The sequence below is a fragment of the Alligator sinensis genome, unplaced genomic scaffold (assembly GCF_000455745.1).
Source record: "Alligator sinensis unplaced genomic scaffold, ASM45574v1 scaffold165_1, whole genome shotgun sequence".
In the NCBI taxonomy this organism is placed as follows: domain Eukaryota; kingdom Metazoa; phylum Chordata; order Crocodylia; family Alligatoridae; genus Alligator; species Alligator sinensis.
Window position 1 is genome coordinate 1,150,262 of NW_005842054.1, and position 12,207 is coordinate 1,162,468.

Sequence of the window (12,207 nt, forward strand, 5' to 3'; positions counted from 1 at the left end):
CATCACCTGTGCTGGTCTCAGGCCCTAACTCTCCCTGGCTACAGATCCAGAAGGAGCTGGGCAGGGTCACTTTTCCCCAAGTGGCACAACTTGCCCCACACCAAAGTGCATGTCTGAGCATGTGCGCTGAGGCAAAAATTCATGGCACAAATTTGTACCGCTTTTATTTGAGCTGCTGCAAGTGCACATGCCTGCATGTGTGGATGTGCCCATACTGCCTATTTTGACTGCAAATACCGCAACAGATAACATTATATGATCACATTTATCTTTTTCATGACTGCATCACATTGACAGTTTATATTCATTCTTCGACCAATTAGTACTTACTAGTTCTTCTCCTTTAGTCATATCTATCTGATGAGCACCCAGCATATAACAATTTTCTTGTTACTAGGTTTGCATTTAGCACTAATGAATTTCATCCCATTTATATTGCCCTAATTCTCAAGTTCACCCAGTTCTTTTTATATGATACTTTGGTCTTTCTTTTATTGACAATGCTCCCTAGTTTCTGAGCCACTGAAACAGTGGCTCAAAATGTATTCTTTCAAAGCTTCCAAAGCTTTGGAAGTCACAGAAATTTTAGAGACAGATAATCTGTCTAGAATACATAATCTGTTAATATTAGTAATAACAGGAATTATTATTAATAATTAATTATGTAATTATGTGATTTAAATATTATAATTTAATAATATATTTTAAATAAATAATTTGTTCTAGAGCCATGCAGAGTCTTTCCTTATGCTAATATTAACTTTTATGTTTCATAATTAACACCATTCCCCTGTGAAGAAAAACTCATATTTGATTATCTTCAACTTAGACCTCTAACCCAGTGCAGTATAATGAAATTCTTTAAATTTCTATTTTCATTGTGTGTAATAATACATCCCTTTTATTACTTAAAATGTGAATGTGTTATTTAATTGATATTCTGCTTGTGGGGTTATATTTAGAATTAGCTTTTTACAATTCTAGTTACAGCTGGACAAATCTTATAAAAATAACAGAAATATTTGCTCATATGACACCTGTGACATTCTTTAAGTGGTATTTGCCCATTTATTCACTTCCTACAAGCATTCAATTGCAAAGGCACATTTATTCATGCAAGGTAAAACTATCATGAATACTCATATGTATCTGTATATACATACATACAGATCTCTCTCTCTCATATATACACATACACACACTAGAAATGTTCATACAAACATCTTGGAAGCTTTTCGTGGGCTAATCAGGAATCGGAAACAATACTTTGTGACTTGCCTAACTAGGATATCATGCCAAATAGTAATTTATTATTAGGGATTAACTAAAACACTGCTTGTGGCCAATATTTTGCAAGGAAGCCATAGTTTAAAAAGGGGAAGCAATGTTTGTGTACTGAGGTATAATGTCTTTTATTGCACCAACTCATCTTAGTCAGAAAGGAAGCAAAGTGTTAAGTGCCTATTATATGTCTGGGAAAGGAACAGTAACAATCCAAGCTAAGCACAAATCAAAACAATTGTTTTAGTTTAATTTAATTATGTTAATTCATTTGACCACTTTTGTCCTTACAGGTCACTAATTGAATAAGGTAAAAAAAAAATTAGTTAACCTCCTGCAAATATATTTCTTTTTTTATTTGGGAGCAGAAATGAAGAACTCCATTTGTTGCTTGAACTTGCCCAGAACAAACTCTAGTGAAGACCCAGTTTCCATTGATGCTACAACAGTTTAAAATGTTCAATGATCAAGCATTTTGCTTTGTTTCTTTAACTATTCAACAAAACCTCATTAGTAAAAACGTGTTAATGGAATAATCCCAGAAATAGAAAATTTGATCAGGAGTGATGCTTTGGATTGGTGACCCAAATCAGACTGCAAAAATTATAATAGAATAAAAATAGCATCTTCTTTCTATAGTCCAAAGAAGGTCTAGCTGATAGCACTTCATTCCTAAGTTACACAGAAGCTTGTTTTACCCCATAGTGCTTCATAAAGGAGCCTACTAAGCTGCTTTTTCCAAAGGGCTTCACAATTGTTTGAGATCCATTGAATAGAGGAAGATTCTGGGTTTATAACAGTTAGGCATACATCATGTAATACAAAATAATGAGAACATAAAAGAGACTTCTATCCTTAACTTCCCTGTGTGGTAGGACAGATTTTCTAAGTCTAAAAAGGCATTCAGACTTCATATACCATGCCTTCCTTTTCCCCCATCTCCCAAGATAGTGCTTCAACTCATTTTACTGTATCCTAAACCGTGATACTAGCATGGCACATCCACTCCAATTTCGCTAATCCATTTAAAATTACTGTTGTTTCCTATTCTATTTTATCAAGTTACCTTTACAGCTAATCTTTTACAGCAAGTGAAAAAAACATCTCAGCAAAGAGATGGATGACCATGTATTCTTGTAGTTACATTTGCAATGGATGACATGCAGTGACACAGCAAAAAAATTCTTGTAAGAATTTGTTTTTATATATGTAAAGAAGCATATCAAAATGTATATTTAAGTTGACACACCAGTGTTAACTTTTTCAAAAGAGCATTTGTGAAGGAATAATGGCATGAAGATTATAAGAATTATTTAAATATATTTCCAATTGAATGGTTTTCTTTAGGAAGCAAGCGAGTAATGGAATCAGTATAAGTATGTCTGTATTTGATTATGGACGAATGTTTCTGTAAGTCATAAGATACTGTTTTTGTAACTTGTTATTCAATCCTTGCTTTGTTAAACTAGAAGATTAGGAGTACAGCCTATAAATTAAAATTGCCAAGTGTAAATTTTAACTTGATGGATTTGGGGTATATTTTTCCTTTTCTTCATAGCGGATTGCTTTCTAAATGCTACTTCAAACTACTCCTATTCCTTGGGGGACTGCTGTCCAAATCTTTTTTGCTGATACCTTTTCCACTACTTATGTCTGTGATCAATGAAGTGGACTTTTGAGGGTGTATCAAACTAAAGAACATATACTGCCACCCAGCAAAAAAACCACACACACACATCTACATATATACTCTCTCTCTCTCTCTCTCTCTCTAAATATAATATATAAAATAAAAAAACATTAACTCAAATATCCTTTCAACAGATACAGAATTTACATTCTCCTCTAGAACTTCACTTAATAATGAAGCTGCAAACTGGGATTTGCCAAAGGTGAACCCTAACAAATGAGTGTCTTCATTCTCCCACCAGATGCAACAGCCCATCTGAAACAGCAGCTACCCTATAAATATTTAAGTACTTGTGTTTATTTTTCCCCCACTAAGGGGGGAAAGAGAAGACTTAATGGTTCATCAAGTAGCAATTGCTTTCTACTTCAAAAGTGGAAGTGAATAATGAACTTTGGAGTACCGATAGAGAGAAATATTATCAGAAAAATGCCCCCAAATATCTTTTGGCTCTGAAAAAAACATGTTTTTTACTAACAACTCGTTCCATAACCAAGTAAAGTACAATGCTAATAAACCTTAAAAAAAGCTCAACAGTAGTCAACTAAAAAAGAATCAGACTTTCATTAACTACAGTTAACTTCTTTTTTTTTTTTTGCTAACCCCCGCCCCGCACTTAATGTCTTTACCTTATATAGATGAAGCAACTGAGATCATGCTTTATAGCCCTTCAGAGATAACCTTTCACCTTGCAAATGACCTACTTAAAATAATGTGGCTATTTTTTTCAACTTCACTTTTAAAAAACTTGTTCATATTCTAACCATACAGAAACAAGGAAAATACATACTGTATTCATTTAAAAAAAATTAATGGATTTAGTAAAAGGGTCAGTTGCCCATGACTGCTCCTTCCCCAAACCCTATCAAGGTGGCAGTTTTCCACCATAAAAGCAGGGGCTTTGGCAGCTATTTCTTTTCCATGGTGTTTACTGCCACTTCCTATTTCTTATACTCAGTTATAGTTTCTAAAACTCATGTTTTCATATGGTTTATACTCAGGATACCTTTGTATGTTCCCAGAAGGATCTTACTGACTTTTGGATGATAAAACTAGAATTCATCTATATCTGACATAGCAGGGAGTGATCATTACATCTACAGATACAGGGGCTACAGATACAAGTTGCAGTCTCTCTTACTAGGTGGCCTTTGAATATGAGCAGGCACTCTATTGCCTTGTACCACACACAGATCCCTTGCCCTCTTCAAATTCCTTTTCAAAGCCCACTTTTTTTTTTTTAATTCCTCTGACTACAATTATCTTCCTGACAGCCTATTTATTTATCTTTAAACATGTAATGCAAATAAAGAGCCTCCTCTTCTTACTTCATCTGTCTTTCCTTCCCCTTTTCACCTTGCCGGATATAATTTCTCTGTGCATCACAGCTTGTCAAACATAACTTAGACTTCAGGGACCATATCTACAGTTCTGAAATAAAGTACCTTCACATATTCAAAGCTTTAAATGTAAATATTCACATTCTCTGTCTTAGCTTATAATCAATCAATCCTAATACAGTAGGACTAGCAAGGAATAAAATTACCACCCAAAGCTGCCCTAAGAAAAATAGATGTTATTGTACCCAGATGCTACTGAATGCTGGTGAAGAGCCCTTCTAGTTTCAAATCCTGATCAAGACCAAAACTTCACAGTTTGGACTCACTCATTTCCTTGGTTAGGGTGATTTTTCTAATCCAGATATTCACCCGTGGTAACAATGTACTTCTACTATCTAGTTCTTGAAATAGACTGCCTTCAAATCTCACAATGCTTTTCCTAAGTGCATTATTTAGCCAGCTCTTCTATTTCCTTGTTTCCAGTTCCTTTCTTTTTCTAACCTCTTCCTTGACTTAATTGCATTATACCAAGTTTCTGGCCACCTTTCCCACTACATTAATCATTGCTTTCATTCTGTGAAAGCTTTTTGGGAGAAGAGCAATGCCATCTGCTAAGGGTAGATTGGTTAAGTGCTCTGCCTCACTGCAATACTTTGAAAAATTCTTGCCATCTGTTAGGACTATCTCTAAAAGTGGAAATAATAAGATACAGTAGTTTATTTACAGTAGCTGAAGATCAGATCCTACACATCTTATTTCCCCCCCCCCCCCCCCCAAGAGATTTCTGGCAAAACAACTGGACACTATACAGTATTTCATGTTCACCTTTACTAGTAGTCAATTCAATTATTTATAAATATATAACCATATTAATACAAATGCAATAAAACAGGACATTCTTTAAGTACAGTAAATACCAAATAGAAAGTAAATCCTATTTTTATGTTGGTCAGTTAGTTGCACACTTTTAAAAAACACAGTTATATTTTTATATTTGTTTTATCTCTATTTATTTACTTAGTTACTTTTGTCATTTGCTATCAAACATCTTAGTTGTCTGTTTAATAATACTTTAATAGAATTAGGGTAGGTTCAGATATTTTTATTATAGCAATTTAATCACAGGTTCTTGATTATTTTTGCTGTTTACTTATTTAGACTTCTAAAATGGCAAGAGGTGCCAATTTCAGTACTCTAGAAACTTCTCACTGTTATTTAAAAATACATTAAATCAAAATAAGCAGTCCTGTTATGTGTAAGCTAAGAAATGCCCTCTGTTTTTAACCCTGAATTTTTTCAGTCTTCCTTTGATATTAGTGTGTGTTTCTTGGTCTTCAGAGAAGCTAAATAATTTTTTAGTCATTCATTTAGCTCCCCCTGTATCAAGCAAATTGCTTTACTCTTCCTCTCTTTTCATTCCAGGACTTCAGTTGCTTTCTGACCTTCATCTGCCAATCTCTCCTCTTAATCACATTGGTTGGTGTTATACCTTTTGGCTTGTTTCAGTGTATTGCTTATCATAGACTTGTTTTGCATTTCTGGGTCATGCTACTGTGTAACTCGTTGGCTAAATAAAAAGCCAAAAGGTAGGCAAATACCTGAGGCTGAATCAATTCAAACTTTGCAGGTTAGTCTAAGCTGCATAAATTGAACTGATAATCAAGAGAACAGACATTCAGGGTGCCTATAGTGCAGTGAGGCTGCTCTGGTGCGCTGTAATTACAGCACATTAGAGCAGACTTGATTAATCTTATCTGCTGAAGCATGGTAATTACTATGCTCCAGCAGACTCCAGCATCACATATATCAGCATCCCTGCACAGAAAAATGGCAGTGGGGGCATTCTTTAACAAAAGCTCATTTAATGAGCTTTAGTTAAAGCAGCCCCACCACCATTTTCAGCTTAGGAACACTGATACATGTGATGCTCCAGGTGCTTTACTTAGAGCAGATCTTGGAACCACTTTAATTAAAGTGCTCCCTCTGCACCTCCGCCCCACCCCACTCCTGGAGCACGTGTGTAAATGTCTTCACTTTTGATTTCAGAAACTCAGTCACGTGCCTGCAGTGACCCAGGCCAGGCACTAGAGAATGCTTCCCTGCTTGACTGGATCAGGCCAAGGCTAGTCAGTCCACCCTGTGAGATGGGGTTTGTGGAGGAGTTGCAAAGCATCTTAGCATGCTGGGGGTCTGAGAGTTAATTCGATCCATGACAGAAGTTCAATAAGCCTATTTAACCCATATCAGCTAAGTCTGATACTGCATCCATCCAGGTTGATCTTAAACTGGTTTCGGCCATTTTGAAAGCAGTTTATGTGCACTGAACTTTTGGCATATTACAGATTTGAACTGGCTTCTGATCACTTATACCAGCTTATGTGTAATTTCTGTCTCTAGCCTTTTTGTTCGCAGATTTATATGGCTCTTCCAGTGATCCAGTCTTCATTTGACATCTTTAATTATCACCATGTAGAGAAGAGGAGAAAATGGGGATACTTACTGAGTTCTGGCAGGAGCCGGCAAGAGAAAAAAGAGCTGCCTGGGAGCTGTGGTTCCAGAGAAGCTGCTCCATAATGCTAGAGCAGCCCCAGAAGGCAGAAGGGAGAGAAAAGAACCTGGATGTGGAGAGGGGAGTGGAGGAGATGCCTCCCAAAAATGAAGGAGATGGGTAGGTTGGCCACGGAGGCAGCGAGCTAGCAACCAGCTGGCTGAGGAGCTCCAAGGAGTTCCAATATGCTGGGAGTCTTCAGCAAGAGTAGCATGGCAGAGGGTGAAGTGCCCAAGATGGACGTATGGCCCAGAGAAATGGGTCTAGACGAGAGGAGTGCAGCTGAGCCTCTACCTCACCAAGTAAAAGTTTTCCTTTCACTTTTCTTTTATTTTTGAGGCATGCTGAACCAGTGTCTCTGCTGAGCTATGAATTCATGTGGCAGACAACTCGAAGCAGCCTACTAGATTAAAGAAGGGAAAGATACCCTCTTGGATAGGACTGATACACCTTGAGGAAAAGGGAAAATTTAATGACTGCAGCCCAGATGGGCTTTCTTTCATTTCATTAGTATTGTTTTCTTTTACAATTCCTATTGCCAAAAGGGGTTTTATCTCTAGGGAGACTAGGTGCCCCAGAAGAGGTGATTTGACTGTCTGTGGATAATGAAGTCCACCACTATGATTGGCAAGAATTGCTAGAACCTAAACACAAAGGAAAGAAATTTAATAAATAAAAGAAAAACATTGAAAAGAAAGACCACTGTGTGACATCTGGATTAATGAAAGTCGGCTTACCAACTGGGTGGTGCTAGGCTGGGATGTAGGGGAGGTTGGAGCCCCAAGGGAACTGAACCCGAGATCCCGGTGTCAAGTGGTGTTCATGAACAACTCCTCCTGATATAAATCTTCTTTCAGTATCAAGACGTGTCAGACAAGAGTCGGGACCACCACTCAGACATCCCTACAAGTGATCATGATACTTGATACTTTCCCAGCGGGGAAATTTTTCGTTAGTGCTAACCTTTCTTAAATAATCTGACACAACTCCACAAAGTGGTATATTGTCCAGAAAAGCGTTGATGGCCTAAGTGATACTCAACATGGATCTCTCCGGGGGCATGATGGGAAACACTGAACCACTCCAACAGACATTACATTTGGTAGACCAGCTGCTACAGCAACAGCAGTCTGTGAGGGAAATCACCCTAGAAGAAAAATGGCTACAGCAGCATGCCTGGGCACAGAACCAACTAGAACTTAAAGTCCCCAAGATGATGACACAGAACAATCCAGAAGCTTTCCTTGAAAGCTTTGAGCAAGCAGGGCTAGCTTCAGGGTTAGACTGGAGCTGCTGGGCCGTGCAACTGGGTGTGCTCTTAATCAGGAGGGCCCAAGCCACACATACTATGACTCAGGGAGAAGCCATGGATTATGATAAAGTAAAGAAAGAAATTTTATATTGGCTGTACATCAACCCAGAAAGATATTGTCAGACATTCTGCGCTAAGAAGAAGAAAGAAGATAAGTGCCTGAGAATATTGGATCAACACCTGATGGACTTACTGGACAAGTGGCTGAGACCTCAGGAGATGTCTAAAGTTGAAATACGTGATCAGATCCTCTTAAAACAGTTTCTCCTGGACCTTGATGAGAACACGCAAAAGTGGGTGAGATGTCACTGACCAAAATCATCAGCAGAAGCTTTGTGATTGGCCAAGGATTTTGACAGTGCCCAAGGAGACAACAACAGGGGAAGGACCTCAACCTCAAAAGCTGGGCTGAATAGCTTTTATTGAGAACCTGAACACAAAGAAACCCATGAAGCTTGGTGGGTCCATGGAGGCCACTTGGTATGTTTTTGTGTGGCAAGAAGGTACACACAGCCTGGTAGGGGAAGATACCAAAGATAGTCTGGACATAGAGGGTCTGGACTTAGGGAGTTTCTCTACCAACATCCATTTTTGAGAGGCACAAGAGGAAGAAGATTATTTTCAGGCCATTATCCAGATTGAGCTGATCAGGAATGACCAACAGGTAATCTGCCCCGAGTGGTGTCACGGGTTACCCCAATTTGAAGTTAGAAAAGGCCTACTTTATAGAATTAAAGCCAGTCCACAAGAAGAGCAAGAGGTACCTCAACTATTGATTCCCCAACCCTATCGAGTTCCGTTGTTGAGACTGGCTCATGAAAACCTGCTGGGAGGATATATAGGGAAGGCCAAAACTGAAGCCCATTTATCCAAGTGGTGCTCATTTATATGAGCAAGTCTAGGACTTCTGTAAATCTTGCCTGAATTGTCAATGAGTCAGCCTAAGGAAACCATCATGGGCCCCATTACAACCTATGCCTGTAATGTCAGAGCCTTTTTCGATAGATAGTGTTAGACATAGTAGGATGCTACCAAAGACCTCTGCAGGACACCAATTTATAATAGTCTTAATTGATTATGCAACCCAGTTCCCAGAAGCGATACCACTACATTCTGTTACTGGCCAGAAAGTGGTGAAGGAACTAATGAAATGGATATTGAGGGTCAGCATCCCTAAAGAAATAATCATTGACCAGGGGACTATTTTTATTTCCCATGTTATCTGCAGCCTTTGCAGCATACTTAAAGTTCGTCACCTTCATATGACAGTATACCACTAACAGATGAATGGGTTAGTGGAGACATTCACTGGCACTCTCAAAGGCATGTTATGCTTATGCGCCCAAGAAGGACCCTGTAAGTGGGACCTGTTAGTACCTCCCCTATTGTCTGCTGTGAGAGAAGCCCCACAATTGCCACTGGGGTCCACCCCATTTGAACCGCTATACAGCCACCAACCTAAAGAACTCCTAGATATAGTTAGGGTGGGCTGGGAGAGAGAAGAACCCATAGGCCTGTTACCAAATTTGCCCATTACTTTGGGGTGTGCTCATTTATTAGGGATAGTTTCTAGTGTCTTGGTGATTCAGTCAATGTGCTGCTTGTGTTATATACGGAGCTGTATTTCTCCCTTCTGCAAGCCCTCACCCCCAGTGGAGCTATCTTGCAGGACTCAATCTCAATGGGACTGGGTTCCTCCAGTCACTGAATCAGTCATACACACAAACACACACAAATTAATGTGACACGCCTGACCTGGCCGGGCTGATCAGCATGGATAGGCTGACACCCTCATATGCCAAGAATCAGTTCATAAGAGCAACAATAAAATGCAGTCAGACACAAGCACACAGGTAAACAGAATCTGAATCCGGCTGGGTGTCCAGCTGACACCCTCATGGGCCAGCATTCAGTTCATAAGGGCACGTCTGAGTCACACTGGGTCAATCAGCCTGTACAAGCTGATCCCCTTATGTGTTTCAAACTCAGCACGTCCCAATCTTTGGCCTCTTGATGAGCAGACCCCACAATAATTAGGGCTTCACAGGGATCTTTAGCTTAGGCAAAAGAAGCATTGCTGCAGAGCACGGGAGGAAAGAGAAGCAGAGAAGGAAAAATATACCCAATTACTACCAGTTTGACTATAAAAGTTATTTATTGCTAAGCATATGAAATATATAATAGTACTAGTAGTAATAGACATGCAAAAGAAAAACAAACACCAACAATGACAATACTACCCTGGTTTCACTAAGTATTTGGGGAAACTTAGCTCAAGCTTAACTGATACAGTTCAGGTTCAGAAGTTTATGCCTAGAAAGAAGACAGAGAACGCTGGGATCTCACCTAGTCCACGGTACTCAGGCTGCAAAGCTGACAGGCACAGTCCGTAGCACAATCCTTGAAGAGAGAGATGATCTGTTCTTCCAGCGTCCCAAGAACGACAGGGGATGGTGTCAGCACAGGGGTTTTCTTCTTCTCCTTCTTTCCTCCTGCTTATACTTCTTTTCCTTCCTTTTCCTCTTCCTCTTCTCCCTCTAGCAGCACACACACTTACAGATTTTTATACCCTCAGTTCAGCTGCTTCGAAGCACCCTCAGTAGTGTAAATCATTGTCTTTTCTATTGACAAGGGGTTATCTGGTTTGGACCATCTCAGGAAACTGATTGATAATCAGGAAACACTTAAGATTAGGGAGTAACCCAAATACTTGGGAGCCAGCTTGAAATTCCTATGGGTGGCAGATATACTGATGGGATATCTCATGGTTTCTTCAGGAACAATAGATAGCTTGCAGCATCAGGATTTTGGATTTTTACTTGTTGTGCACAAGCCTCAGCTTAGCATGACTTTTCCAGATCTTACTATAGTCTTTTAACAGACTTAAAGCAATTATTGGGGTGCTCATAACCTTTTGTGGAGAGGACTCCCACCAGTCGTCTCGGGAAAGATATGACAACACCTGGGATTAGGGCTCCAGCAGGCTGGATGCTGTGATGAACCCTTAACCATTGTTCAAATGTTGCCCATACCCCCTCTGACTCGGTCTCTTGCCTCAGCATTCCCTAACCCGGCAACCGAGTTTTAGTCAATCAAGTTTAAATAGGCCTCCCATAGTGGGACCGGGGAATGTACGGCCCGAGATGCCTATTAAACTTAGAGCTGTGTGTGTGTGTCTGGGGGGGGGAAGTCCTTAGTAAATCCAGATTAGAACTGGTCTAATAAATGCTGAGCTGGGTGTGCGTGAACATGGGTTGATTAACATTTGAAGCACAGATTCCCCATCATGCAGTGCTCCCCTGCTTCTCTGGTCCCAGAATTCACTGCAGTCTCTGCTTCAGGCTTTCTGTTCTCCATCTCTCATGTAAATGAATGGTCATCTGGTTCCATCTCGGATGTAAATGAGACCTAGGGCATTTGTTCACTCTTGTCACCCTTATCTGGAGAGTTTTAGGTGTGTCTCTCACTGCATCTTAATCAGTTTCATTTAGGTAGAGGAGGGGGGGGAGGGGGGGAGTCCTTTGTGAGTCAGACAGACTGCATCCTGTGCCAGGGTTGCCCAAGAACACAGAGCTGAGACGTAACAGGCCCTTAACCATCAGTGTACATAATAGAGCTGAGAGACAGGTTACAGAAGGTCAGAGAGGAGGGAAAAGTTGTGAGGGAAAAAAGGTGGAGACTCCCTTACCATCTATATGACATTATACATAAAGAGATAGATAAAATGTTATCACAGGGTGTGATCCCTGAATCCCAACACCCTTGGTGAAGCCCCTTAGTAACCATACCAAAACCTGATGGCTCCTGATGGCTGTGTGTAGACTTGAATAAGTTAAATTCTATTTCAAGATTTGATGCTTTTCCTATGCCTCAGATCAGCGAGTTATTAGAGAGTGTAGGACAAGCTAAGTTCATATCCACACTGGAGTTAACCAAAGTGCTAGTTCGCAAGGAAGACCAACCAAAAACAGCCTTTGGTACACCTTGGGGCCTCTACAAGTTTAAACACATGCCGTTCAACTTACATGGTGCAGCAGGA